The 27,298-nt window shown below is 36.9% G+C and overlaps 4 long non-coding RNA genes across 5 annotated transcripts; 2 read left to right on the forward strand and 2 right to left on the reverse strand.

Annotated features, from left to right (window-relative positions):
- On the forward strand, positions 1–24,666 carry LOC113744325 (uncharacterized). 2 transcript variants are annotated; one of them, XR_003461442.1, is made up of 4 exons: positions 184–293; positions 3,646–3,720; positions 16,311–16,356; positions 24,517–24,666. It is a non-coding gene; the product is annotated as an uncharacterized LOC113744325 (long non-coding RNA). The 2 variants fall into 2 exon arrangements; XR_003461441.1 differs by lacking the exon at positions 24,517–24,666 and having other exon boundaries at positions 1–293; positions 16,311–16,522.
- On the forward strand, positions 9,175–10,404 carry LOC113744326 (uncharacterized). Its single transcript, XR_003461443.1, has 3 exons — positions 9,175–9,269; positions 9,529–9,602; positions 10,031–10,404. It is a non-coding gene; the product is annotated as an uncharacterized LOC113744326 (long non-coding RNA).
- On the reverse strand, positions 12,958–26,823 carry LOC113744327 (uncharacterized). Its single transcript, XR_003461444.1, has 2 exons — positions 26,701–26,823; positions 12,958–13,327 (listed from the first exon to the last, which is right to left on the reverse strand). It is a non-coding gene; the product is annotated as an uncharacterized LOC113744327 (long non-coding RNA).
- On the reverse strand, positions 16,306–16,820 carry LOC109139803 (uncharacterized). The gene is made up of 3 exons (XR_002042321.2): positions 16,790–16,820; positions 16,589–16,651; positions 16,306–16,387 (listed from the first exon to the last, which is right to left on the reverse strand). It is a non-coding gene; the product is annotated as an uncharacterized LOC109139803 (long non-coding RNA).
- Positions 26,824–27,298: the final 475 nt, after the last annotated feature.

Here is a 27,298-nt window from a genome sequence, read left to right on the forward strand (position 1 = left end):
GCCTCTGTTGAACTTCACCTGTCCTTTAGTAATTCATATGTTCTCCTTCCCGACTGACAAGATTAAAACAATGATATGTTGGTGGTTATAGTCTAATAAAGTGTGTGGTGTAACGTTAGTGTTTTGGGCTCGTCCATTACCTGTTTTGACCCCACGCAGCACACCTGAAGCACCGTCGTCACAGCCAAACAGAGCCTCCATCTTTGATGAAGCTAACACAACCTGACTGTGGACATAACGCGACCAGCCTGTCCACTGACCCCACAGAGACGAAACTGATGTCCGCCCTCCCGGTAAGACATGGTCTTCTTTCTTTCTTCTTTGGTGTTCTAAGGCAGTCGGCATCCTTATAGTTGCATATACCGACCTCTTCTGGACTTTACTTCTTTACTACTTCATTTTTCTTTTCCTTTTTAAATTCTTTTAATTAACCCAGTTAAAACAAGATATCCCAGTATGATTTTCCTCCCTTCTCTACCTTTCCCACATTCTATTATACTTTTGAAACTTTTCTCCACTGCTCCTGTCCTCCACAACCCTGCCATCATGGTAAGACATGATAAAGTAAATAACTAGTTCAGTAGCTGTAACTTCTGAATTTCAAATTATAATTGCTCATGCTTCTTGTAAACGTTACATTTACTAATAATTAGCGTGTTAAACCACTCAACTGACAAACTACTTGGTATAGTATGTAGTTAGTTTTATCCCAACTGCATGCTACATAATAATAATAATAATAATACATTTTATTTCATAGGCGCCTTCCTGTCACCCAAGGACACCTTACAATAAATGAGTAGACAGCAAATAACAGAAACAAACAAAAAGAACCATAAAAGTATATCAGATTACAAGAATGCAACATTGAAAACAGGTTAAAATAGGACAATGTTTGTCCCATGCTGAAAAATGGGCCTACTTCTAAAATGTGCACCATATACTATCAATCAATCTTTATCTGTATTTAATTAGCTGCTTAAAGTTTGCAAAGCTTGTATTCTGCGTAGTTCACTGGTATGAATTACTGACCATCATTAACGTTATTAGATGCACCTGTGCATTTCTTGTTAAGACAACATTTCTGTACAAATAAAAAAAACATGTCCCACAGGGAAATGGCACAAAATAGACAATGGAAATAGACCTTTTTTTTTCTCAGCAGAGATAAACAAAATGTACACTTTTTTTATTTATTTATTTTACATTTACTGAGCTGGCGGTTTAGTTTTTTCTCAGATATGAGTGTCTCACTATTTTCACAGTGGCCATTTTGACATCGAATAGCAGGGGAAACACAGGTGTTACCAATTATACTAATTAAGGCTCAGTTCCATTCAGGTCTGACAGAGTCAGGGTGCTGCTGTGGTGGATGTTGGCTCATTGGAAAGGCTCTGCTACGATAGATGGAACAGGACCTTAATTAGTATTATTGGAAACACAGTTTCATGTCAAAATGGCTGTAGCTGTGAAAAAGGGTCTATTAAGATGCTCATAGCTGACAAAAGAGTAAAATGCTGTGCTACAGCTCAGTAAATGAAAAAGTAAAGTAATGAAAAAAATAGATATATTCTCTGCCAGCGTATTTTCATACATAAGTCTGAAAAACTTTAGGTGCTCTTGTATACACTATGTACACATTTGACAGAAACTCCACAAGCTTGCAGGGTGTTAACATTCACTTATGTCATCTTATGTGCCACAGGATATGGCCTTTGTCCATAACAACTGCCAAAGTGAACAACATTTCAAGCTCCTTGATGTTTCTTCGAGTTAAAGAATAAATATTCTTTAAAATTAAAAAATTAAAATTTATGTTGACATCAATTCTTGGACTGTGTGGTTTCTTACTATAAGAAAGAGGACCATACTATTTTCTTGTATTACCCACTGAATGTGGGTTAGTATATTAATGCCCGGATTGTGTTCCACTCTGTCATCTGGCTGTCTGCCAGACCTATACTGTAAAATCCTGAGCCTGAATGGAGGATAAAAGCTGCAGCTGTGGAAGCAGCAGGCAGTCAGACAAAAGTAAATGGAGTCATTCTCCAAATCAAGGCCAACTCATTGGCAGTTGTAACCCAATTATTCCCAGGCCACATGTTCTCAAAGCAGGGGCGTCAGGCAGAGGGGGAACCCTGCTTCTTTCTCCTGCAGTCAGTCACCCCATTAAAAACACAGAGGGGGGAGAGAGGGAGGGTGGCAGAGAGAGAAAGTAGGGAAAGTCATAAGTGTTATTCCATATGACCTAAGCCTGAGGTCCGTTTCAAATGTTGTGGCTGTGGCTGAGGGCTGGCATTGAGTGTATTATAGTGTGTTGCTGATGGAAAGACAGATGGTTGACTAAAGATTGAAGTATGCAATGGGAATCCCCCTTTTGGAAGCATGCAGCAACAAGCATAGTCCAAGTCTACAGGTTTATGTAGTTTATTTTAGTGTATTTTATTTCATGCACAAATTTGAATAATGTTACAAGAATTTCAAGACATTTGTAACACTCTTTTCAAGGACATGCACTGATGGACGATGTGATGTGGATTGTACAATGCTCACATAGCATGTTCTGTGTGTAACTGTAATAGGAAGATATTAAGAACATATGTAGAAAGACTACGGCCCTCATGATACCAGAATTACAAACTCGGATACAATACTAGTATTAAAAATGAAACTTGATACTTCTTTTCATACCATGGCATCAAAGAAATAAAAGCCCTCAGCCACAAAATAGGATACATTTTTCTCCCTACACATTGAGGACCAGATGCAGTTTTGCGGGTGGTATTATCATTATTAATACAACTATTATTATATCTCTAAATTTTTCCATTTTATTTTAATAATTCATTACCCTTTCAATTCTATTTCACCTTATTACCTACCATCACTTGTCTCTTTCACACACCCCTACACCTCTGTTGTCTCTGCACACACACCAGCTTGCTCTGCACTGTATGTGTCTGCCCCCTTGACATTTAAACAGAACCTACATTCTGTGTTGTTCCATTCGCTAGTCCGTTTTCACAACAGCAGGTGAGCCACATGGTGAGAAAAGTGTTGTTAATGATTTAGATTGGCAAAGTCATCCAAACCAATGTGGTACGAATTAACATGGGCACCTGCCAGGTGCATTCACTGTTGCTGGTTGAAGGTTATAAATTAAGGTCTATGTCCACATTTCCTCTTAAATAGCAAAGTCTGTCTCTGTGTGTTTCTTCATGTGACTTTCAGTACCATTGTCAGTAGGCCGCACAAGAGAGAGAGCGCGACAGGGTATTGACTGTTGTTTCATCTGTGCAGCCTTATCAAATGTATAATTAATCGAGATCATATCATTTTAAACAAGGTGTATTGAAAAAGTATCAATACTTTTGACAACAAGGAGAGACAGTGCAAAAAAAGCAGGTCAACAAACAGAAGTGAAAGAGATTGCAGGCTGAACATGGACAGTGCAGCTGCCAGAGGAGCTGCTATACTCAGTTGGAGCTGCTATAGCGTAGGATGTTGTGGTTTGCCTTACACTGTATATAGTGAGGAGTAATTAATGATGTGAGAGTGAGTAGTTGTTACAGGGAACCATGCACAGAGTTAACAGTCCTCACCCATTGCACTCTGTTAAACCACCCTCATCCTCTCCCTCCTCAGTTTCTGCCACAGAATGACACACACTATCCTCCATGAAGCTGAAGGAATAAGGGGTTTCCTGACACTGCAAAAATGGTGAGTTATACATGACCTGCCATTGATGTCTGACATGATAAGGGAAGTAGGCCAAGAAAATTATGCAAAACCTGTCTTTGCAAAATGTTGAAGCAACTGATTAAATAAATATTTCCTTTCAAAATCAGAGTTTAAGTCTACCACCAGGTTTTCCTGAAGTATTGGGATGTTCTAATGTAACAAACAAAATGGCACATCGTCATTGTCCAAAATGATGCACATGACTGAACATTACCACACACTTGTTATAGTTGAAGAATATATCACATGCAGAGAATCATTGACAAACTGACAGATAATAATGGTAAACGTACTGTGTCTCAAAAACTTCCATACACACAAGTTTTTCATTGTAAGTTATTGCCAACGTGTGGTCTAAATGAAGAGACAAATCTGAGTCTATTGACTACAAGTGCATGTAGCTTATATGATACACTCAATTTGTGTACAGTATCCTTTCCACTGCAATTTCTACAGTCCATAGGGTCTGCAATATATTGAACCCTATGTGGATGAGTGGACCCTGTGGATTTGACAGCAGGGGATGTAAACAATGCCCTGCATAAAGTGAGGATTTAGAGTCATTAGCCATACTGACATAAGCAAGACATTCCTAAAGATACACTGATTACAGTGATTTCCTCTCTTGATCATTATCTGGCTATGGTCTTTAGCGCCATCATGTGGTCAATGATGATCACTACGTTATTTGCATCTCTAACTTCAGTGACTACAAAAATGGCCACTATCAGAGACTCCAGATATTCCAGATGTCATCCCTGAGCTACGCTTTTCTGTTGATAAGTCACTGACGAACAACTAATTACAAACCAGACTAGAGTAAAGCAAAACATTCTAAACTTCCCTTTCCTAGTAACCTAAAAAAGTTTTCTTTAATATATATCTTTATATTTGACATTGGTTCGATGGTTTGTATAGTAACACACAGGCACAAAACTCCCTTTGAGAGAATGAAGTCTTCATAGTATTTATTGAAAAACTTTCAAATTGCTTCTCACAATTACAAAATATAAACAGAAATAAAAGCCTGAATAAATGTGCATTTGGAACATAATACATAAAAGCTCAAACAAATAATGTGATTTAAAAATTATAGAATATATCAAAAGAAAGTATTATGTTCAGTGTGAACAACATTTTTACATACACACGAAAACTAAACAGGTTTTTCAGAAACATTTTAACTTAAAAAATATATAGGATTTATTATCTGAAATTCTAGGTATACATACATAAATATTTTAAATGCAGAAAAATACAACACTATTCTATACTGTTCAGTAGAGAGGGAAACTAAATTTGGAAATATTTACATCTTCTGTTCCATTTACTATACGTAGTTCACTTAAGTGTATCTTTGGCCAGAGCTGTGATGATTATGTTGAAGGAAGTCATGCTGTAACTGTCACTGCTCTAATACACAAGTCAAATTGACATCAAAACTTAACATTAATTCTGTATCCTATAAAAGGGTGCTCCGTTTCACATGTGGACTATCTTGTGGTGATTAGTTGGTTTATACCACTCGCTGCATTAAAAAAGTCGTTGTTTCTTCCTGGCTGAGCGGTAAATTTGTCAGTGACTCACGGGTGTATGTTCTCGTCGGCTGACTTGTTTTGTGACAAAAATCAAGGAAGCTGTTATTCGTCATACACACTTTGCCAGTGAATAAAGGTTTAAAGATGGAAGTATTAAGAAACATATTCTTGCCTCTCTCTTGCTGTGTCCTTGTTTCAACATTTCTGAATTATCATATACTATGTGAGGCATTCCTGTCATTAGGTTAATACACCTACCCTGATGACTGTGTGCTACAATAAAAAATTGACAAATGACAGGACAGTGACAATGCATGCATGCATGCTAGGACAGGAATAATGATAACATTAAGATGGATTTTGCTCTGAGATGGCTCCGGTTTTTCTTGTATGCTTCATCACTCTAACATCTGAGTAGACAATTTCATCTTCTGCATTATCTGGAAGAAGTAATAAAGTCATTTAAAATGCATCCGACATAGACACATTAATGCTGTTTGTTAAGCTTTTGAGACCTGTCAAATTAGTCCATGTTTTTAACTGTTCTGCCACAAAATGGTAACATAAGTTAAATGATCATAATAGTTATATTCATGGTGCACCAAATTTAATGTAGTGTAATGCAGAAAAACAAAAACAAATATCTAAACATCTACAGTAGCCTATGCTTTGCAGAACTGTTAACAGACATGTTAAGTGTACTGTACATGTTTTACATACTAATTTGGCAAACATATGTAGAAATATAAGAATAGATCTCAGTGAAACAGAGGGCAGATGAAGACAGGGAAATTGAAAGAACACCTTTCTCTTACCTTCATTAACAGTCACGGGTGTGTTTTTTTTCTTTAAATGTTTGAAGCCAACAAACAGAGCCACATGGAGAAGTAGAGTGACAGCACTTGCTATTACAGCCACAGCCACAAGAGAGAAGTGAGAAACGAAACCTAAAAAAAAAACATCAACCCAAATTAGATATTAAGATGTCAGATGTTGACATGTAATTCTCAGGGCTATGAAGATCTTTCTGAAGACAAACAATATTTGTTTTTTATTTAATAAATGAAACTAAATAAAAAACGTAAAACTGGCAGTGATGACATAATAACTTATAGATAAATAAATAACTGGAATATATATAGAATTTAAGAATTTCTAAAATACTCTACCTTTACAGCTCGTAAGGTGAATAATTGTTTCTTCTCTGCTGAAATTGTTTTGAACATTACACATCAAGTTTCCTGTCAGTTGACCATGTAAGTTGATGGTAACACTGGATTTATGTTCGGTATATGTCAGTGACAGTGTATTGACTGTTGAGTTGCTCTGAAACTGGCTGCGGTCCTTTGTGTGCATCAGTAAATAACCATCCAAATTCAGAATGAATTCTACTCCCTTTCCCTCAGCAGAGCAGCTGACGTTCATTTGTTCTGGTGACAAACACATCTGAGACACAACAGGCTTTGACAGTGGAGCTGGAAAACAAACAGAGACAAACATATAAAGTATCTACAATACAAAATGCAAACTAAAATCCACTACCAGCTGTTAACTGTGGAGCCATGAACTATTGAAATATATTTGATAGTTCAATAGTTCATTTAGGTGGTACTCCAAACTAAAACGTTTTTTGAGCAGTAAACAAAACTATATGACTGTACTGTGATGAAACTTCAACACTGGTGTTGATAGACATTCTTGTTGAAATTTGCTCAACACACCATCTACCGTTCACCATCTACCCTGCAAAGCCAATTCTAACAGAGTTGAGTGTTAGGGTCCACTTTTCATCTTGACATGTATCTAAAAAACAAACAAAACAAAAATTGTCCTCTTAAGGTCAGTGTTTAGTTCAGTCGGTAGAGCAGCCACCCCACGTGTGAAGGCCAGGGTCCGATTCTGACCTCTGGCTCTCTTCCCGCATGTCATTCCCCGTCTCTCTCTCCCCACATTTCTGTCACTCTTCAGCTGTCTCTATCAGAAATAAAGCTTGAAAAGCCCAAAAGAATCATCTTGAAAGAAAAGTTACTAAGCTATCGTTGTTTGGGGTCTCATTTTGATGTATTTTAAAAGCAGGTCCTGAATAAAACTGGGCTGGTGGCTAGTACCGTTTCCACCCCAGCTGTCACATCATGTCACTGTCAGCCGTGCACAAAATAAGACGAGCAGGCCAGTACTTCAGTGGCACTGAACCGACTACAATTAACCACTTCCTCAGTTTTACCCACACAAGACAAGACAACCAGAAATTTGTCAGTGAAACATTCACCTGCGCAGCAATAATTTACAAAGAAGAGTGCAGAGGGGAGGGATGGTTTTACTAATTCTAATCCACTATATAAACACTTTGAAAGTAAGTAAGTAAGTAAGTAAGTAAGTAAGTATGTAAGTATACACACACACACACAGCTTAAGCAATGTAGAGATATTTTCTTTTCTCCACAAGATGGAGCCAAAAGTCCTCATATTAGCCAACGTGCATAATTATGAAATACAAAAAGAAAAGAAAGATAAAATATGTTTCCACACCAACTGTCAAATCATTTTACAGTCTACTCAATTTCACTCATGTTGAGAGTCTGAACCAACTGTGACAGTCCACATGTGAACTTCTTTTTAGCAGTATACAGTCTTGCAGTTTCTACCCTAGTAACTGCTGCATGCACTAATGTTTCACCACTTTTACATGTTGTTTGGGTCCACAGGGTAGCAACAAATTTCTAACTCCAATTGTGCAGATTTATACGTGCTTTGAAAATTTCTGTCTTTTGATGTTTACACCTAATGTAGTATCTGGTGAGTAGAAGTATCTCTAAGCCAAGAAAAATAAGACATGTTCTTTAAATCTACAACAGTATGACAACATTTCTCTTTTTTTAAGTATATTTTTGGGGCTTTTTATGCCTTTAATTGATAGAACAGCGACAGGAAGCAGGGGGCAGAGAGAGGGGAATGACACGCAGCAAGGGGCCATCCGATGCGGGATTCGAACCAGGGCCAGCTGCAGCGAGGACTGTAGCCTCTATACACGGGGCGCCTGCACAACCCACTACGCTACCTTTCCATCTATGTTTGATCTTTTTGTCTTTGCAATTAAACATACGCTTTGGCCTGTCTCTGTGGCTAAAGAAACTGACAACAGAAAAAGGTGTGGACCACAGCTTTTTCCACTCTGACAACTTTAGATCTGAGTTGTCTAGGTGTTATTTCCTTGTTTGTTTTTTCTAATATAACAAACAAAACCAAAGGTCAATGAAGTGACAACTCGGAACTCAGCAGGAAAATATGTCATTGTCTAATCATCCAGTGTGAGCACACTGCAGGTACAGTTGGCTTTGTAGAGCAAAGACATGATTTTGATGGTTACAAAACTCCCATACATTTTTACAATGAGCCGCTGTGGTAATGTGGCTCCACCACACCCACATGAAGTGCACAGTACAGTTTATCAAAACAAGGGGAAAAAAAGAAAAAAAAAAAGATTTGATAATGGTCAATTGTAAATCAGGAAAAAAAAACAATTTCTTCTGTAATAGCAAAAGAAAAAAAAAACAAGGAAAAAAATGTATAGGTGCATTTCCTGTTCTGCAGTCAATGATAACTATACTATACTGTATACTATGTATACTTACATCCTCTCCCTACATTCAGCTTCCTTATTCTTCAAAACCAGAAGTAATGATGACCACAGCCAGCATGTTTCTTTTCATTTGTTTCCAATAAATCTGCAGTAGATAATCTTCATTAAAATCAGTAGAGACTCACAAAACATGCACTTCAGAAGTATGAAATTAAACACAGCAGAGAATACCCACTTTCTTCACCAAATACTGCCACTGTGTGTCAGTAGTACTGAGCGCAAATAACCTCTTCCTCAATTCTCTCCACATATAAAAAACAACTTGTGTCAGTGCATTCACAGTCAAGTGAATAAGCCACAAAGAAGACTTTCGGTGACCGATACACTGAATACTTAAAGACTAACAAACGGTGAGTGAATATTTTTTTAACTTGAACCAGTTAGATGAGTTAAGAGTCAAAACACAATCAAAAGACATAAGTTCTTATAACTAAAAAAGTCTTACGCAATCAAAGTAATCCCCACATGGTATCCAAATGGTTTACGCATGTTTATTAAAGCATATTTTTGATTTCAGTCAGAGAACATAAAACTCTTAAATTAATGAAGATCTTTAATTTGTTTAATGTTAATTTTACCACAGCAATATTTTGGTTTGTTTTTCAACAGAAAAATGATTTCCCTCTGCATGATCATCACGGCTCTGGTGCCCAGCTTGGCTCTAGCAAAAGGTACATTTCAAGGTAACTTGGTAGTTAATAGTATTGGTGGTGTAGACCCAAACAACTCAAGACTTATTTGAGCAATATTTAAAGTCACCTGAAGCAGTTGCTATTTCACATTCTAAGGTTTCATAAGTTTGCTCACATTTGGTTAATCTGTAAAAGACTGAAACCCTTAAATGCAAATTATGCATTACTTGAATTGCACAGTTAGGCTCCAGTATTTGTGGCAGAACTACTTCAGCCCAATTTTTCAGCTCACTCTCTGAGGTAAAATGTGCTAAATTTGCTTCCCCACACACTGTGCTCGATGATTTTAGAATGTTTTTTTTAAATTATTACATATAAGTAAAAATTGTCAGATATGTTTTCCTTTCCCCTACTGAAATTAAATGTTACGTGAATGTAGCATTTAAGTATTTTAAGTTTTTCTTTTTTTATCCTTTCAGTGTCTATGGAATGCAACTTATCTGGACCTACGGTACCTCAGCAATGTTTTGGAGTACTTGGAGAGCCATTCATGTTTCACCTGCCTACAAATCCCACAAAGATCATTTTGAAAAAGGATGAGACATTTAACATTTTAAATATAGCAAATGCGGCAGTGATCCATCTCGATAAGAAATACATCAATCGATCAGTATTCCTCCCCAATGGAACATTCAAGTTAAATAATGCACAGAAGACAGACTCTGGAAATTACAGGCTGCAAGCATATGGACCCATGGGTAGACGGTTGTATGATTTTAAGATGCATCTAGAAATACAAGGTAAGATTTCTTTGATAGTAGAATTGTTTGAGATAAATCTGTGATCCATTCAAATGTAGACAAATGATTTGTAAGTCTAAAAAGGATTGAAAAAAATTTTACATTTAAAACAAATGACTATTAAAATGTTGGGCTGATCAGTTATTAGATTTAATTGCGAATGAAAAAAAATACATTTAGAGAGAATAAAATCTTAAATCATATCCTTTTTAAATGGCAATTTTCATTTAACATGCATAAACACAGACGGCCATCCATTATTACACAGATGTTGTAAATATAATTTTTTATCTTGTATTTAATACATGAAATACATTATTTATAATTGTAAATGATTATGCTGTAAAAACAACAACTAATATACTTTTAAAGTGCGTATATAGTGTGAAATGCATGAGAATGAGACCCCAAACAACGATAGCTTAGTAACGTTTTTTGTTTTTTTTAAGATGATTTTTTGGGGGTTTTCAAGCTTTATTTCTGATAGAGACATCTGAAGAGTGACAGGAATGTGGGGAGAGAGAGACAGTGACAATGCGACATGCGGGAAAGAGCCACAGGTCGGATTTGAACCCTGGGCTTCCGCAGCAAGGACTGAGCCTTTGCACATGGGGCAGCTGCTTTACCGACCTAGCTAAACAATGCCCTAAGAGGACAATTTTTGTTTTGTTTGTTTTTTAGATACATGTCATGATGAAAAGTGGACCCAAATAGTCAACTCTGTTAGAATTGGCTTTGCAGGGTACATGGTGAACGGCAGATGGTGTGTTAAGCAAATTTTACACTTAACTAATATACTTTTAAAGCGTGTATATATATAGTGTTTATATAGTGGATTAGAATTAGTAAAACCATCCCTCCCCTCTGCACTCTTCTTTGTAAATTATTGCTGCGCAGGTGAATGTTTCACTGACAAATTTCTGGTTGTCTTGTCTTGTGTGGGTAAAACTGAGGAAGTGGTTAATTGTAGTCGGTTCAGTGCCACTGAAGTACTGGCCTGCTCGTCTTATTTTGTGCACGGCTGACAGTGACATGATGTGACAGCTGGGGTGGAAACGGTACTAGCCACCAGCCCAATTTTATTTAGCACCTGCTTTTAAAATACATCAAAATGAGACCGCAAACAACGATAGCTTAGTAACTTTTCTTTCAAGATGATTCTTTTGGGCTTTTCAAGCTTTATTTCTGATAGAGACAGCTGAAGAGTGACAGAAATGTGGGGAGAGAGAGACGGGGAATGACAGGAAAGAGCCAGAGGTCAGAATCGAACCCTGGCCTTCACACGTGGGGTGGCTGCTCTACCGACTGAACTAAACACTGACCTTAAGAGGACAATTTTTGTTTTGTTTGTTTTTTAGATACATGTCATGATGAAAAGTGGACCCTAACAGTCAACTCTGTTAGAATTGGCTGTGAACGGTAGATGGTGTGTTGAGCAAATTTCAACAAGAATGTCTATTAACACCAGTGTTGAAGTTTCATCACAGTACAGTCATATAGTTTTGTTTACTGCTCAAAAAATGTTTTAGTGTGGAGTACCACTTAAACAGATAAACACATAGACTTTGTGAACATATTCTGGAATGCCTAAAGAAAACTGTGTTAAAAACTGTGTGAACATATTCTGGAATGCCTAAAGAAAACTGTGTTAAAAACTGCATAAAATGTATAGAATTGTGTAAATAATTTAATCAAATTTATTGTTGTCCCAATGTTTACCTTCATACCATGGCTCCTTAAGCTGAAAGCCAAAAAAAAATATTTTGAATAAAAGAGTTTGCCAAGTCAGTAGTTAAACACTGTTTTAGAAATTGAAATAGTTGATACAGTAAGTGCAGAGTGCGAAGCTCAATATAGAACAAAAAGTAGACCGACGTCTTTCCAGGTGAGAGTTTTCATTTCAGCCACAAAAGCCACCTCACCCTAAGTTTAGCTGTGAATAGACAGACAAAGTAAAACATATTTCCATTACTATGCTGGACACATTTTATGGGAAACCACATGTTGCTCTTGTGCAAATGGTACTGGTTTCTGTGAAAGATACTATTAAAAGACACAGCTTATCACACCATGTCTAATGTCAGTATTTAAATGCAGAATATATGTTTATTAAGGTATGCATACAAGAACTGCAGTTAATCAAGTTAGTCTTCCAATAAGTGAAACACTCCAGACGTGTTATTGTTTTAATTTTTATTTAGCTATGTTGTAAGCACATTGTAGACCTGCCTGAAGAGCAGAGGTGTTGCATTTCTACAAAGAGACATAGATACTTCCTATCTCATTGTATTGCATTGCTACAATATTATTATTATTATTATTACTTAGAAACAACTGTATCATGATCTACTCGAGTGAGGCTGACAGTTACAAACCACAGTTTTTTTTTCTTTCTCTGTCACTTCCTTAGTCCAAGTGTGTAATTTGAAACCCACAGGCCCATGAGAGATTCACCTCACCTCTGCTTTCATTACAGATCACATACAGTAACGCACACTGGCAACAAGTGTTATTTGCTCATACAGTATTAATCAGAACATCTGGTGAGAACAACATTTTAGCATTTGCAAATAAGCATTTGATTTATACTTTCAGCATAATTATTGTTTTTAACCAACATTTATTTTATTTGTGGATTTTTTTTTACAACAAATACAGAATCAAAGGAATGCTTTAATTACAACAGAAAAAGAGCATTACCATCCAAATCACTAACTTGAAGCAAGTCTTCATATGTTCATAACTTTGGTGCAAGAGGAAATGTGCTTTAACACGTAGCTTTGCAGCTTAAAGAGGAGATAGTACTAATACAAAATGTATTAATTGTAGTTGACAAATCCAAAGAAAAGGAATACTTTATTTACTGCATGTACAGTATATACTGCAATACAGTATAGCTATATTTGTCACAAAAAGCATTGAGAATCTCACGATACAATGTTTATTGTATCTTCCTTCAATGTCCAACCAACCGACCTTTGCTTTCATTTCTGTATGCAATGCTGACATGGCCTTCTGTCAAATACTTCCGACTTGGCATTTTGGATTGTGGATCCTGGGTCCAGACTGATTCATGGAAGCTTTGTTTCCTTGGTGCTAGCTGATAATGTGGGGCGACGTGGCTGTATATGCATATTTGTTGTATTTCCTGTGTATCTTCATTCAACTTAACAGGTTTTACCTACCAAGTGTTTGTGGATTGTGTTAGTTGCATCTATGTAGTAAAAACCAAAGTGTTTCCAGACTTTTGACTTCTTCTCCACCATCTGTCATGTTGTTTACTCGATACTGAAACTACTTAACTCTTTGTCTTACATCTTATTTTGATTGCCACCCTCTGTATGAGACATAAAGTAATGATATTCTTGTGTGGAAAATTTCTGGCCTACAGAAATGACTTGTATGACTTTTTAATATGAAGATCATGCCACATATTGTAATTAACAGCTCAGGTGAGAATCATTCTGCCATCTTTGGAAATTCCTAGAAAGCTAAACAAAAACAAAACAAACAGACAATTCATGTCAGGGTAAAGGATGATGCACATAGCTTTTGTTAGAAATATCATTTACAGTGACACTTAAAAATATGTGTGCCATATTTCCTTCAAAGAACTCAAATTAACCTCTCACATGCTGACATTTAGATCTAGCTAACAACAATATACCAAGACACAGAGCTAAAAAAAAAAAAGACAATAGCAGCAGTAGCTACCACTGAAATGATACTCTTACCTTCTTTAACTGTCACAGGTCTTTCACAGGTTTTCTTATGAACATGGCGGATACAAAGGCACAAAGCCGAAAGAAGTAGAAAGGCAACAGCAGCTCTCACTGCCATAACAACATGGAAGTGAGAAATGGCAGCTAGAAAACACAAATATAAGATCAAATCAGTCTGTAATGATGCACACATTTCATTCTCAAGCCTCAGTATGCAGTGCAACAAAATGAGTAAAGTGACAGCGGGGTGGTAATATCAAGCAAAAGAAGCAATTTGATCATGATCAAGACAGAGCCCCCCAAGGAGAAGGAGAGTGACCACACTAGCTGTCACAGTTACAGTCACAACAGCGAAGGGTACATCTAGAAAACACAAACAAATATCACACCAAATTACATGACATTGACATGTCAGTTTCAAAGCTATCAAGATGTTTGTCAAATATTGTAGTCATTAGTCTGTTTTTTTTGTCTCCCATCCTCTAAGGCAGTGGTTCTCAACTGGTCTGGCTTCGGGACCCACCATCACCCCTAAAGGACAAGCCGTGACCCAAATTGAGGAAAATTTTCAACTTCTCAAATTTATTTAATGAAAAGATGGTGCAGTTTGGTGGGTGTCTATTAACATTACAAGGCTTTATCGCCACCTACTGTGGCGATTGTGAATAGACGGCACTCCGCGGCATAAAAAATCCACTTCAAAATAAAAGCACAGGATTTTGTTCTTAACATTTTTTTCCCAGGCAAAGGCCCGCGACCCACTGAGAACGGGTCCGCGACCCACTTTTGGGTCGCGACCCACCAGTTGAGAATCACTGCTCTAAGGCATACAGTAACTCCTACAGTTGCAGTGGATGTCTGATTATTAAAAATAGTAAAGCTAATATTGTACCATAAACAGTTTAAGACCACAAATGGTGCTTTACATGGCAAGACCCTCATAGCCAGAGGTGAGTGAATTTAATTTAAAAAATGAAATATTAGTGAAGAGCTGATATTTAAAATAAAAATTCAGAGATCCTTTAAACACTGTACCTTGGCATCTTTTCAGTTGAATAACTGTTTCTTCTTTGCCGACATTGTTCCAAACTTGACACATTAAGTTTCCTGTCAGCTGACCATATAAGCTGATGGTAACGGTTGAAACAGAAGCTTTGTCAGGTCCAGTTTTACTGCCAGCCGGTGACTGCGTATTCATTGTTGAGCTGCTAGGGGACTGACTGTTGCCTCTGGTCTGCATCAGTAAGAGACTGTCCAAGGTTAAAATGAACTCTACTCTGTCTCCCTCAGCAGAGCAGCTGATGTTCATTTGTTCTGGTGACAAACACATCTGTGACACAGCTGGCTTTGACACTGGAACTGGAAGACAAACGGAGACAAAGATATAAAATATCTACAAAACGCAAACAACTCTGTTAACTTGAGCCATGAACTATTAAAATTCTGTTAATATCAGCTGTCAAAACAAAACAGAAAAATGATTGGTATCTGCCATTATGGCTCTAATATGATTAGCAATTGCTATCAGCGGCCAAAGAAACATGGTTGGGGCATCGTTACTTACCAAACGTGTAAACACACATTTTACATAAAAAAGTCAAAGATGAAATGTGTACCAACTGCCCAATCCAAAAGTTTCATTCCATATTCTTGTCATTTCTATAAAATGTTTTATATACACAGAAAAGGATTAGGCTAACTGTATTGTATCAGAGTTTTTATTTTTTTTAATTATTTATTTTTAAGGGAAATAAAATCAAAATTCTGGGGAATATTTTTTCTTTTCTTTTTTTAAATGTATTTATTTATTTAAACTCGGAACCCCAAATTCATTTTCCACATGTGGCCCTTATTCTCTTCTGTAGTTACAGAATGCAAATCTTTTGCATACTGCTTATTATTACTTTAAAATTACATCTTTGATTTATGTTTTAGATATAAAATAGCCTAAAAAATTTTCATCCAAAAGTAGTTTTTGATGCAACTTTTAACCTACCTTGTATTTCTAGACGCACAGTCACATTTCTCAGTAAAGCGCCTTTAGATCCATATTCTGTCAACAGGTAATCTCCAGAGTGTTTTTTCATTGCGTTTCCCAGTTTGAAGGTTCCATTAGTGAATAATTCAAAATGATTTCCATATTCATTATTCACACTCACATTGTGATTTTTGACTTTTAAAATCAGGAATTTGTTATCCTTTGTCAACCTAATATCTGCATTTTCTGTGTTTCTCAGATGAAAAAGCAACGGCTGCCCTGCTGTTCCAAAACATCGAGCTTCGGTAGGTTCAGAGAAGTTACATTCAATAGACCCTAAAAAAACAAAACGAAAAAAATACTTAATGTAAAATACAGATAAGGACATTTATGTCCAGCATTTCATTTCAGTTGGGAAAATTAAATAATACAAGACGTTTGACGTTTCAACGTTTGATGATATCATGTCGAAGTCAGCTAACATTCAAATTTAGTGATTATTAACTTTAGTAACATACTTTTTATACTCAAATGTACCTTTTGCCAGAGCGGTTGTTGCCAGAGTGGTGAAGATCATGTAGATGGAATGCATTCTTTCTGCTGTAACGCAAAAATCCAATGTTATTTTAAATGTTATATTTTATTTCAGTTTTAGTGATATACAGTAAAATAACTACGTTTTTAATTATTTGTGTTTTGCCTGTTAATTTTTAATTAAAATTCAAAACTATCACTCACCGCTTTGACAAGCCTTTGTGGCTGACCTGTGACTCTTACACTGACAGTAGGCTGGTTTATACTTGTCTTTTTGTTGTCCTGTTAACAAGAATCAGGAAGTGGTTACTGTTATTTAGCCTGACAAAATACTAAGATTCACTGCTTTAGTACAGAACATCATCAGTATCTGATATTCAGATAAAAAGGGCTGACAAAAGTTTTGGTTTTTCAAATCTGAGATAACGTCAAATGTACTGTCAGTCTGTAGTGTAGATTTTCTTCTGTCTTCAATCACACACATAATGACAAATAATGTTTTATACACACAGACAGAGGCAGTCACATGGATGATTGCCACTTGTTGCTGAAACGATAAAAGGACTTCAGTGAGGACAGAACTAAAAATCTGTGCTACATTCTGATTTGGATGTGCACTGATTTGGATGGGCACTCCAAAAGCATATTTAAAAGATTTGTTTTTTGGACTTTTATAAGCTGAAAGCCATGAAAATATAAAAGAGTGCACAGAGTCAGTATTTAAAAGCATTTTAGAAATGGAAATAGTTGATACCAGTGCAGAGCAGCTATATATCTTATATCTTTGTGGCTTATTGCCTTGAACAGTAGGCAAATGCTTCACTGACAGCAGACAGGTTTATTTCTGGTTGTACTGTGAATCAAGGAAGTGGTTAACTGTAGTCTGCTAAGCATCTCTAAAATACTGACCTGCTTGTCTTATTGTGTACAACATTAATAGTGACATGACATGACAAGTGGGGTGGAAACAGTGAGGGGTGAATGGATGACCTGCCTGCATAAGTTTTCATTTCAGCCACAAAAGCCACAGCGCACAAGCTAACAAGTGTAGCCATGAGTAGACAGATGAAGTAAAACATATTTCCATTACTACATTGTACACGTTTTAAGGGAAACCATGTGTTGCTCTTATGCAAATTGTACTGGTTTCTTTGAAACATACTAGTAAATGACACAACTTATCACACCATGTCTAATGTCAGTATTTAAAGTTACTGTCCACATTTTTAAAAACTGTTTTAACACCCATGCATAAGACGTGTTATATTTTTTTCATTTAGCTATGTTGTAAGCACATTGTAGACCTGCCTGAAGAGCAGAGGTGTTGCATTTCTACAAAGAAACATAGATACTTCCTATCTCACATCTCTCTCTCATTGTATTGCATTGCTACAGTAACTCTTTTTTTAGATCCATGTCCTACATATTACTTAGAAACAACTGTATCATGATCTACTCGAGTGAGGCTGACAGTTACAAACCACAGTTTTTTTCTTTCTCTGTCACTTCCTTAGTCCAGTGTAATTTGAAACCCACAGGCCCATGAGAGATTCACCTCACCTCTGCTTTCATTACAGATCACATACAGTAACACACACTGGCAACAAGTGCTATTTGCTCATACAGTATTAATCAGAACATCTGATGAAAATAATGCACAAGAGATTATTTTCAGCATTTGCAAATACGTATTTGATCTACAGTATATTGTCAGCATAGTTAATAGTTTTTACTAACATGAATTTTTTTCATTTGGAGATTTATTTTTTATTTTTTTTATAACAAAATCAAATGAATGCTATAATCTCAACAGAAAAAGAGCATTACCATCCAAATCACTAGCTTGAAACAAGTTTTCTTGTGTGCGCTAGAGGAGATAGTACTAATCCAAAACAGTATTTGACAAATCAAAAGAAATGGCATATTTAATTTATATATCATGCTGCTCAGCCTCCCTGGGAAAGTTTATTCTAGAGTGCTGGAAAGGAGGCTTTGACCGATTGTCGAACCCCAGATTCAGGAAGAGCAAAGTGAATTCCATCCTGGCCATGGAACAACGGATCAGCTCTTTGCCCTTGCAGGGTTTCTGAGGGGATCATAGGAGTCTGACCATCCAGTCTACATGTGCTTTGTGGATTTGCAAAACGCTTACAACCATGTCCCCCAGGTGCTCCTATGGGGGGTACTGAGGGAGTATGGTATATGGGGGCCATTGGTTCGACCCATCTGATCCATGTACAGCAAGTGAGAGTTGTGTCCGTATTCTCCTGTCTGTGATATTCATGGACCGTGTCTGGTGTTGGCCTCATTAGACCACGACCTCCAGCATTCACCCGTGTAATTTGTAGCTAAGGACGAAGTGGTCAGGTTGAGGGTCAGCACCTCCAGGTCTGAGGCTAGGGTGGGATGCTCTCTCTGGGTTGGAAACAAATTGCTTCCCCAAGCGAAGGAGTTGAAGTATCTCGGGGTCTTGTTCATAAGTGATGGAAATATGGATTGTGAGTTAGACTGGTGGTTCGGTGCAGCATCTCAGTACTGCGGCTGTTGTACCGGACCTTTGTGGGGAAAAGTACATTACAACCCTCACTTATGGTCATGCGCTTTGGGTAGTGACAGGAAAAATAAGATAACGGATACAAGTAGCCCAAATGAGCTTCCTCTGCTTGATGGCTGGGCTTAGCCTTAGAGATAGGTTAAGGAGCTCAGACATCCGGGGGAGCTTGGAGTAGAGCTACTGCTTCTTCACGTTGAAAGGAGCCCTTTTGAGGTGTTCTGGGCATGTCAAAGTGGGAGGAATGCTCTGGGGCAGACCCAGAACCTGCTGGAGGGACTGTATAGCCCATCTAGCCTGGGAATACCTTGGGATCCCCCAGGAGGAGCTGGAATGTGTTGCTGGGGAAAAGGGCATCTGGAGTGCTGGAGTGTTTGTGTAGAGACAGGAAAAAAGTGCACAAACTGAGGCTTGGGTAGTTGAATGCTTATGCTTATAGGGAGTTTACATATTTACTGTCGCAGGTGGTCCAGACTGAGTACACTGTATGATGATGTGAACATTTAGCATGTTGAGTAATGTGCGGATATTTGGCTCCATCTTGTGGGAAAAAATATCCCTACATTGCAGGTACTTTAAGCTCTCTGGTAGCACCTGAAAGAAAAGTATTCAGCCTCTAGATGTCACCAATGAGCTTCAGCTTAAAAGTTTTACAACTGTTTAAAATGCTGAACAGAAAGCAAATCAGTCAAAGTAACAACAGAATGAAGAGCTCTGTTACTCTGTAAACCATCTAACATGTAGCTTAAAGACCACAAAACGATCTATAGTATACTATAGATATGGAAACTAATATCCCAATGACACAGGTATCAATGACAGACTTCAGCTGGGAAGAATGCTGAACCTCATCCTGAAGAAAATGTCTGGATTAGCATCCTTGCAGCTGAATGTTATTTTTACATTATTGTCTATTTTCTTTATCAACACATAATCAATTTAAGTCAAAAGCTGGTTCATGATTAATATTGAAGGACAAAATCATTTTGCATTTCTGTCTTTTAAGCAGTCTGGTTTTCCCTGTGTTCTCTGTGTTCTTCTATCACTGAAACATCTCCGGTGAATTACCAGAGTAAAAACAGACTCGATGTATCAGAGATAGATAATCCTCTCAATGAGCGTCACGTCTACCTTCTGGACGTTATAATGTTACTGTTTCAATGAGTCCGATTTGGAGTGGAAATATAATTTTATCTTTAAATAATCTTTAACAAATAATAAAGTTTCCTTTCAAGTGCTTGTGTATTAAATAAATAGTACATCTTAAGGATAAATATATATGGCCAACCCAAGTATCATTTAGAATTAGAAGTTTACAGCAGCTGCTCAGCATAACTGGTCATAGCATGGCTGGTCATTAGAATTTTATTTTCCCATCTTTCCGATAAAACCATGTGTACATGTAAGTGGTCTTGCAAAAAAATCAACATCTCTAAAAACTGAACATTGTAAGATAAGGTAGAGCTTGTTGCTGGTCTGTTTTAGCAGACTGCAGTTTCAGCTGTATACCTAATAATAAACTGTCAACTGAGTGTATCCGACAGGTTACCAGGTTAGTTATCTCGCAATTTACTGAGTTGTTAGTTGTAAATTAACCTGAATAAAGCTACCTGTCTACCATGTATGGGTTATCTAGATGAATAGATTACATTTTATTCTATAGTAATGTTTAAAAATCATCAACAACTAATAGGGTATTGCACTTTTTCTGCACAGAGTAACTAACATGAGAATTAGCGAAACTATGACATCCCCTTTTCACTCTTCTTTGTGGCTTATTGCCTTGTAGGTAAATGCTTCACTGACAGCAGACTGGTTTATTTCTGGTTGTCTTGTCTTGTGAATCAAGGAAGTGGTTAACTGTAGTCTGCTAAGCACCTCTAAAATACTGACCTGCTTGTCTTATTGTGTACAACACTAATATTGACATACATGACAAGTGGGGGTGAATGGATGACCTGCCTGCTTAATGTGAATGTATTATTCTATCAATAGAAGACAAGACAACAAACCATGGCATGCCATGATTAACAAACAAACATGAAGGTAATAAATATGTAAGGAAGATAAATCAATCAAGTGTTAAAAAAATATATAAACAGTATAAATATAGATACAATATGCTCTAAAATGGAGGATATTTAAACTGTGCACGATATTAATCAAACAAGTAGTTTGACAGAAGTTGAATAAAAGGTGTGTGTTAATGTAATGCACAATCTGCATATCCTGGTGGATGGTGGAAGTCATGTGGCGTGAGATTTTGGTCCTGATGAACCGCTGCCTCCTGCTAGAGGTGAGTGAGTCAAAGAGTAGCACCATCGAGCAGCAACAACTTGTTGATTAATCGATTAACTGTCAACTAATAAATTATGACATTTGAGGATGTCACCTTGGGCTGAGTAATATTTATGCGATTTACAGTAGGATAGGCCTGACTTTGATACACTATGCTACTGATATGCGATTGTCACATATCTATATACATATGTCACCTCATCAGCATCCTACCAGCTGCTTCACCAGCTAGCTTATTCATAAACCTGTTGTGTTTTGTACTCCTTGGTAAGGTTGTGGTGTCTGTCATAGAGGTTTAAAGTTCAAAGTGTTTCCTGCCTTGCACAACATTGGTTTTATAGCACAATTATGCATACAGACTTGCTGTTGTCAGTGGGTTTGGGTTATTCTGTAGGCAAAGTCCAGAATGAGAGAAAGTCAACTGTGGGACTATAGACCATACAAGCACCTTTCTTGACTGAGATACCTTGCTATTATGCCCTGCCACCTGTCAGATTTAGACAAATTATGCATTTCATCCTCGCAATCACTTACACAGAGACATATTTAACCTATAAGTACCTAATGTTGATAAAATCTAACACTGAACAGTTATGAACAAAATGGTATTGAACCTTATTGTCATTAGTCATTCTGTTGACTTTGTTTTGATGATTTTTGGATGGGGGAAAAAACATTAACAATATATAATATGTTTATTTGATAGATACATGTAAAAAAAAAGACAAGATTTTGGCCTATTTAAAAAAATGTCTACAGTGCCACTCAATTAAAGGCATATAGAGAAAATAAAATCACAGAAAGTTATTTTTGACAACTAAAGATGATGAATCCTCAAACAAAGAAACATCTTCACGGTTTTAATATGGTAGCTCAAAAATCAAGAAAAAGTAAAACTATCCTTGTAACTGAAAACAGCATAACACAGATATAGTAACTAGGCATGTGTTCAACTAGTTCAGCCAATTAAACATCTCCACCCTTAAAAAAAGTTTTCTGACATACATTAGTTGAATCATCTAGAAGAACTGGGTCAGAGCTTAACGGAGTATACCAGTAAACAGATTACTAATTTAATAGATTACATGGTATCGAATCGGTGCCTGGACTCCAGTAGTTGCCGATACCGATTCCAGCATTTTCGGCAATATCGGAGCAATTTCCGATACTGGTATCGGAATCGGAACAACTCTAAAAATTATGTTGCATTCTGATCTGAGTCCCTTATCACTCGAACATCTGTGTAGACAATTTCATCTTCAGTGTTACCTGGAAAAAGTGAAAACAGATGTAAAATGGGTTTTAGTGTGGTAACCTGTTTGTATCATAATCATAATAGCCATCTTAAAGGAAGAAAACAATTCCAAAGTTATGGTGACACAACTTAATGTCAGAACTGTCTTTGTTGAGATGGGTGAGTGAACATCTCACTTACCTTCAGTAATAGTTGGGCGTATTTGTGTCTTGTACAGTTTTATTATACCAAGGCAGAGCCCCCCAAGGAGAAGGAGATTGACCACACTAGCTGCCACAGTTGCAGTCAGAACAGCGAAGCGGACATCTAGAAAACACAAAATTAGATGGCATTGACATGTCAGTTTCAAAGCTATCTAGATGTTTTTCAAATATTATAGTCATTTGTTTGTTTTTTTGTCTCCCATCCTCTAAGGCATACAGTACAGTAACTCCTACAGTTGCAGTGAATGTCTGATTATTAAAAATAGTAAAGCTAATATTGTACCAAGAACAGTTTAAGACCACAAATGGTGCTTTACATGGCAAGACCCTCATACCCAGAGGTGAGTGAATTTAATTGAAAAAATTAAAATAGTAGTGAAGAGCTGATATTTAAAATAAAAATGCAGAGATCCTTTAAACACTGTACCTAGGCATCTTTTCAGTTGAATAACTGTTTCTTCTTTGCTGACATTGTTCCAAACTTGACACATTAAGTTTCCTGTCAGCTGACCATATAAGCTGATGGTAACGGTTGAAACAGAAGCTTTGTCAGGTCCAGTTTTACTGCCAGCCGGTGACTGCGTATTCATTGTTGAGCTGCTAGGGGACTGACTGTTGCCTCTGGTCTGCATCAGTAAGAGACTGTCCAAGGTTAAAATGAACTCTACTCTGTCTCCCTCAGCAGAGCAGCTGATGTTCATTTGTTCTGGTGACAAACACATCTGTGACACAGCTGGCTTTGACACTGAAGCTGGAAGACAAACGGAGACAAAGATATAAAATATCTACAAAACGCAAACAACTCTGTTAACTTGAGCCATGAACTATAAAATTCTGTTAATATCAGCTGTCATAACAAAACAGAAAAATGATTGGTATCTGCCATTATGGCTCTAATATGATTAGCAATTGCTATCAGCGGCCAAAGAAACATGGTTGGGGCATCGTTACTTACCAAACGTTTACACACACATTTTACGTAAAAAAGTCAAAGATGAAATGTGTACCAACTGCCCAATCCAAAAGTTTCATTCCATATTCTTGTCATTTCTATAAAATGTTTTATATACACAGAAAAGGATTAGGCTAACTGTATTGTATCAGAGTTTTTATTTTTTTTAATTATTTATTTTTAAGGGAAATAAAATCAAAATTCTGGGGAATATTTTTTCTTTTCTTTTTTTAAATGTATTTATTTATTTAAACTCGGAACCCCAAATTAATTTTCCACATGTGGCCCTTATTCTCTTCTGTAGTTACAGAATGCAAATCTTTTGCATACTGCTTATTATTACTTTAAAATTACATCTTTGATTTATGTTTTAGATATAAAATAACCTAAAATCCATCCACTATTCAACGTAACTTTTGCTTTTAACCTACCTTGTATTTCTAGACGCACAGTCACATTTCTCAGTAAAGCACCTTTAGATCCATATTCTGTCAACAGGTAATCTCCAGAGTGTTTCTTCATTGCGTTTCCCAGTTTGAAGGTTCCATTAGTGAATAATTTAAAGTGATTTCCATATTCATTATTCACACTCACATTGTGATTTTTGACTTTTAAAATCGGGAATTTGTTATCCTTTGTCAACCTAATATCTGCATTTTCTGTGTTTCTCAGATGAAAAAGCAACGGCTGCCCTGCTTTTCCAAAACATCGAGCTTCGGTAGGTTCAGAGAAATTACATTCAATAGACCCTAAAAAAACAAAACGAAAAAAAAATTAATTTAATGTAAAATACAGATAAGGACATTTATGTCCAGCATTTCATTTCAGTAGGGAAAATTAAATAATACAAGACAATTACAACGTTTGATGATATCATGTCGAAGTCAGCTAACATTCAAATTTAGTGATTATTAACTTTAGTAACATACTTTTTATACTCAAATGTACCTTTTGCCAGAGCGGTTGTTGCCAGAGTGGTGAAGATCATGTAGATGGAATGCATTCTTTCTGCTGTAACGCAAAAATCCAATGTTATTTTAAATGTTATATTTTATTTCAGTTTCAGTGATATACAGTAAAATAACTACGTTTTTAATTATTTGTGTGTTTCCCGTTTTAAATTAAAATTCAAAACAGTCCCTTACCGTTTTGACAAGTCTTTGTGGCTGACCTGTGACTCTTTACACTGTCAGTAGGCTGGTTTATACTTGTCTTTTTGCTGTCCTATTACTGTATGTGACAAGAATCAGGAAGTGGTTACTGTCATTTAGCTTGACAAAATACTAAGATTCACTACTTTAGTACAGAACATCATCAATATCTGATAGTATTCAGATAAAAAGGGCTGACATAAAACCTGAAACAGCATATACTTAGTTAGTCTGTAGCATCTTTACATCTTTACAGAGTGCTCTAATCAAGGGGATCCTCCAAGATCACATACATTATCGCAATTTGTTTTGTCTTGGTTGTTCATGCTGTTGGCAATAAAAAATGCTTCTTTTTTACGTCACTGTATGCATGAAGTGGGTGGTTGATGACTTTAGTTGCGAGGATACCCCAGTCTGTCTCTTTTTTTGGTTTTGTCACCATCTTCACTTCACAGCTGTATGAAACTATTATGAACAGGTTTTAAGATCAGCACCATATTCCCATTAGTTTTGCAGCTTGTTAAAAATACAAATACAAATAGAGGGGTTGTATTGGAGAAAGTTATGTTGTCGTAAGCTTTAGCTGTTTTGTTAAATAAAAAGTAATATTCAAACACTTTGTATAACTCAATCCCCAAATTCTGCTAGCTCTCTCCATCCAAGCAAATTTCAGTAGCAGTAGGTAGCAGAGGACTGCACAGGACCATCACAGTTGTCAGACTGCTGTTGGGTTCGTGTCCACACAGGAAACAAAGTCTGCCTGTCATTAGAAGCATAGTCACGGCCGTTTGTGAATTTAAGTTCCTATGTGTTCTCTGTGTTGTATTAGCTAAAGTAGCAGCTCTGACAGGCTTTTTGATGTGTGTTTTGTGTCTCAACCAGCATACATTTGAAAACAAGCATCCACAGTTTGACAAAAAACTGCATGTAAAATATAAGCACATTGTAGACCTGCCTGAAGAGCAGAGGTGTTGAAACATAGATACTTCGTATCTCACATCTCTCTCTCATTGTATTGCATTGCTAACTTTTTTTAGACCCCTGTCCTACATATTACTTAGAAACAACTGTATCATGATCTACTCGAGTGAGGCTGACAGTTACAAACCACAGTTTTTTTTTCTTTCTCTGTCACTTCCTTAGTCCAAGTGTGTAATTTTAAACCCACAGGCCCATGAGAGATTCACCTCACCTCTGCTTTCATTACAGATCACATACAGTAACACACACTGGCAACAAGTGCTATTTGCTCATATAGTATTAGAACCAGTATCAGAACATCTGGTGAAAATAATTTACCAGAGATTATTTTTTTTCAGCATTTGCAAATAAGCATTTGATCTATACTGTCAGCATAGTTAATAGTTTTACCAACATGAATTTATTTTATTTTTTTACAACAAATACAGAATCAAAGGAATGCTTTAATCACAATAGAAAAAGAGCATTACTGTACCATCCAAATCACTAACTTGAAGCAAGTCTTCATATGTTCATAACTTTGGTGCAAGAGGAAATGTGCTTTAACACGTAGCTTTGCAGCTTAAAGAGGAGATGTACAGTATATACTGCAATATAGTATAGCTATATTTGTCACAGAAAACGGCTACGGATACAGTGTTCATGATATCTTCCTTCAGTGTCCAAAAAAAATGGTACTGTTTGCCCAGGGATGTCTGTAGCTCAGTTTGGGTAGTGATACGACCTTTGCTTTCATTTCTGTATGCAATGCTGACATGGCCTTCTGTCAAATACTTCCGACTTGGCATTTTGTATTGTGGATCCTGGGTCCAGACTGATTCATGGAAGCTTTGTTTCCTTAGTGCTACATGTAGCTGATGATGTGGGGCGACATGGCTGTATTTCAGTCAGAACTGCATCATTCCTGAGTCTGTGTGAGCATACAGAGACTGTCAACTCCTGGTTTCTCGACACCTGTCAAACTGCCATAGACATTGCGGCTCCATTAAAGACCAGGCAGCAGAAAGTTAAATCAGAGCCTTGGCTGAATTAAACAACCTGCATTGCCAGACAGGAGTGTCGAAGAGCTGAGCAAAAAGGATAAACTGCAAGTGTCTTTTCAAATACTGAGGGACTTTTTAGCTACTGACTCTGGTCACTGTGTCGTCCTGGTACTTTTAGATTTGACTGCAGCATTTGATACAGTGAACCATGAAATCCTGATTGCTCGTTTGGAGCAGTGGGTGGGCATCATTGGCAAAGCACTGGAATGGTTCAGGTCCTACCTGTCACATCGCACTCTCTGTCAGCCTTGATGACACTGCTCATCTCTCATGTGGGAA

Source organism: Larimichthys crocea, chromosome XXII, assembly GCF_000972845.2.
Source record: "Larimichthys crocea isolate SSNF chromosome XXII, L_crocea_2.0, whole genome shotgun sequence".
NCBI lineage: Eukaryota > Metazoa > Chordata > Actinopteri > Sciaenidae > Larimichthys > Larimichthys crocea.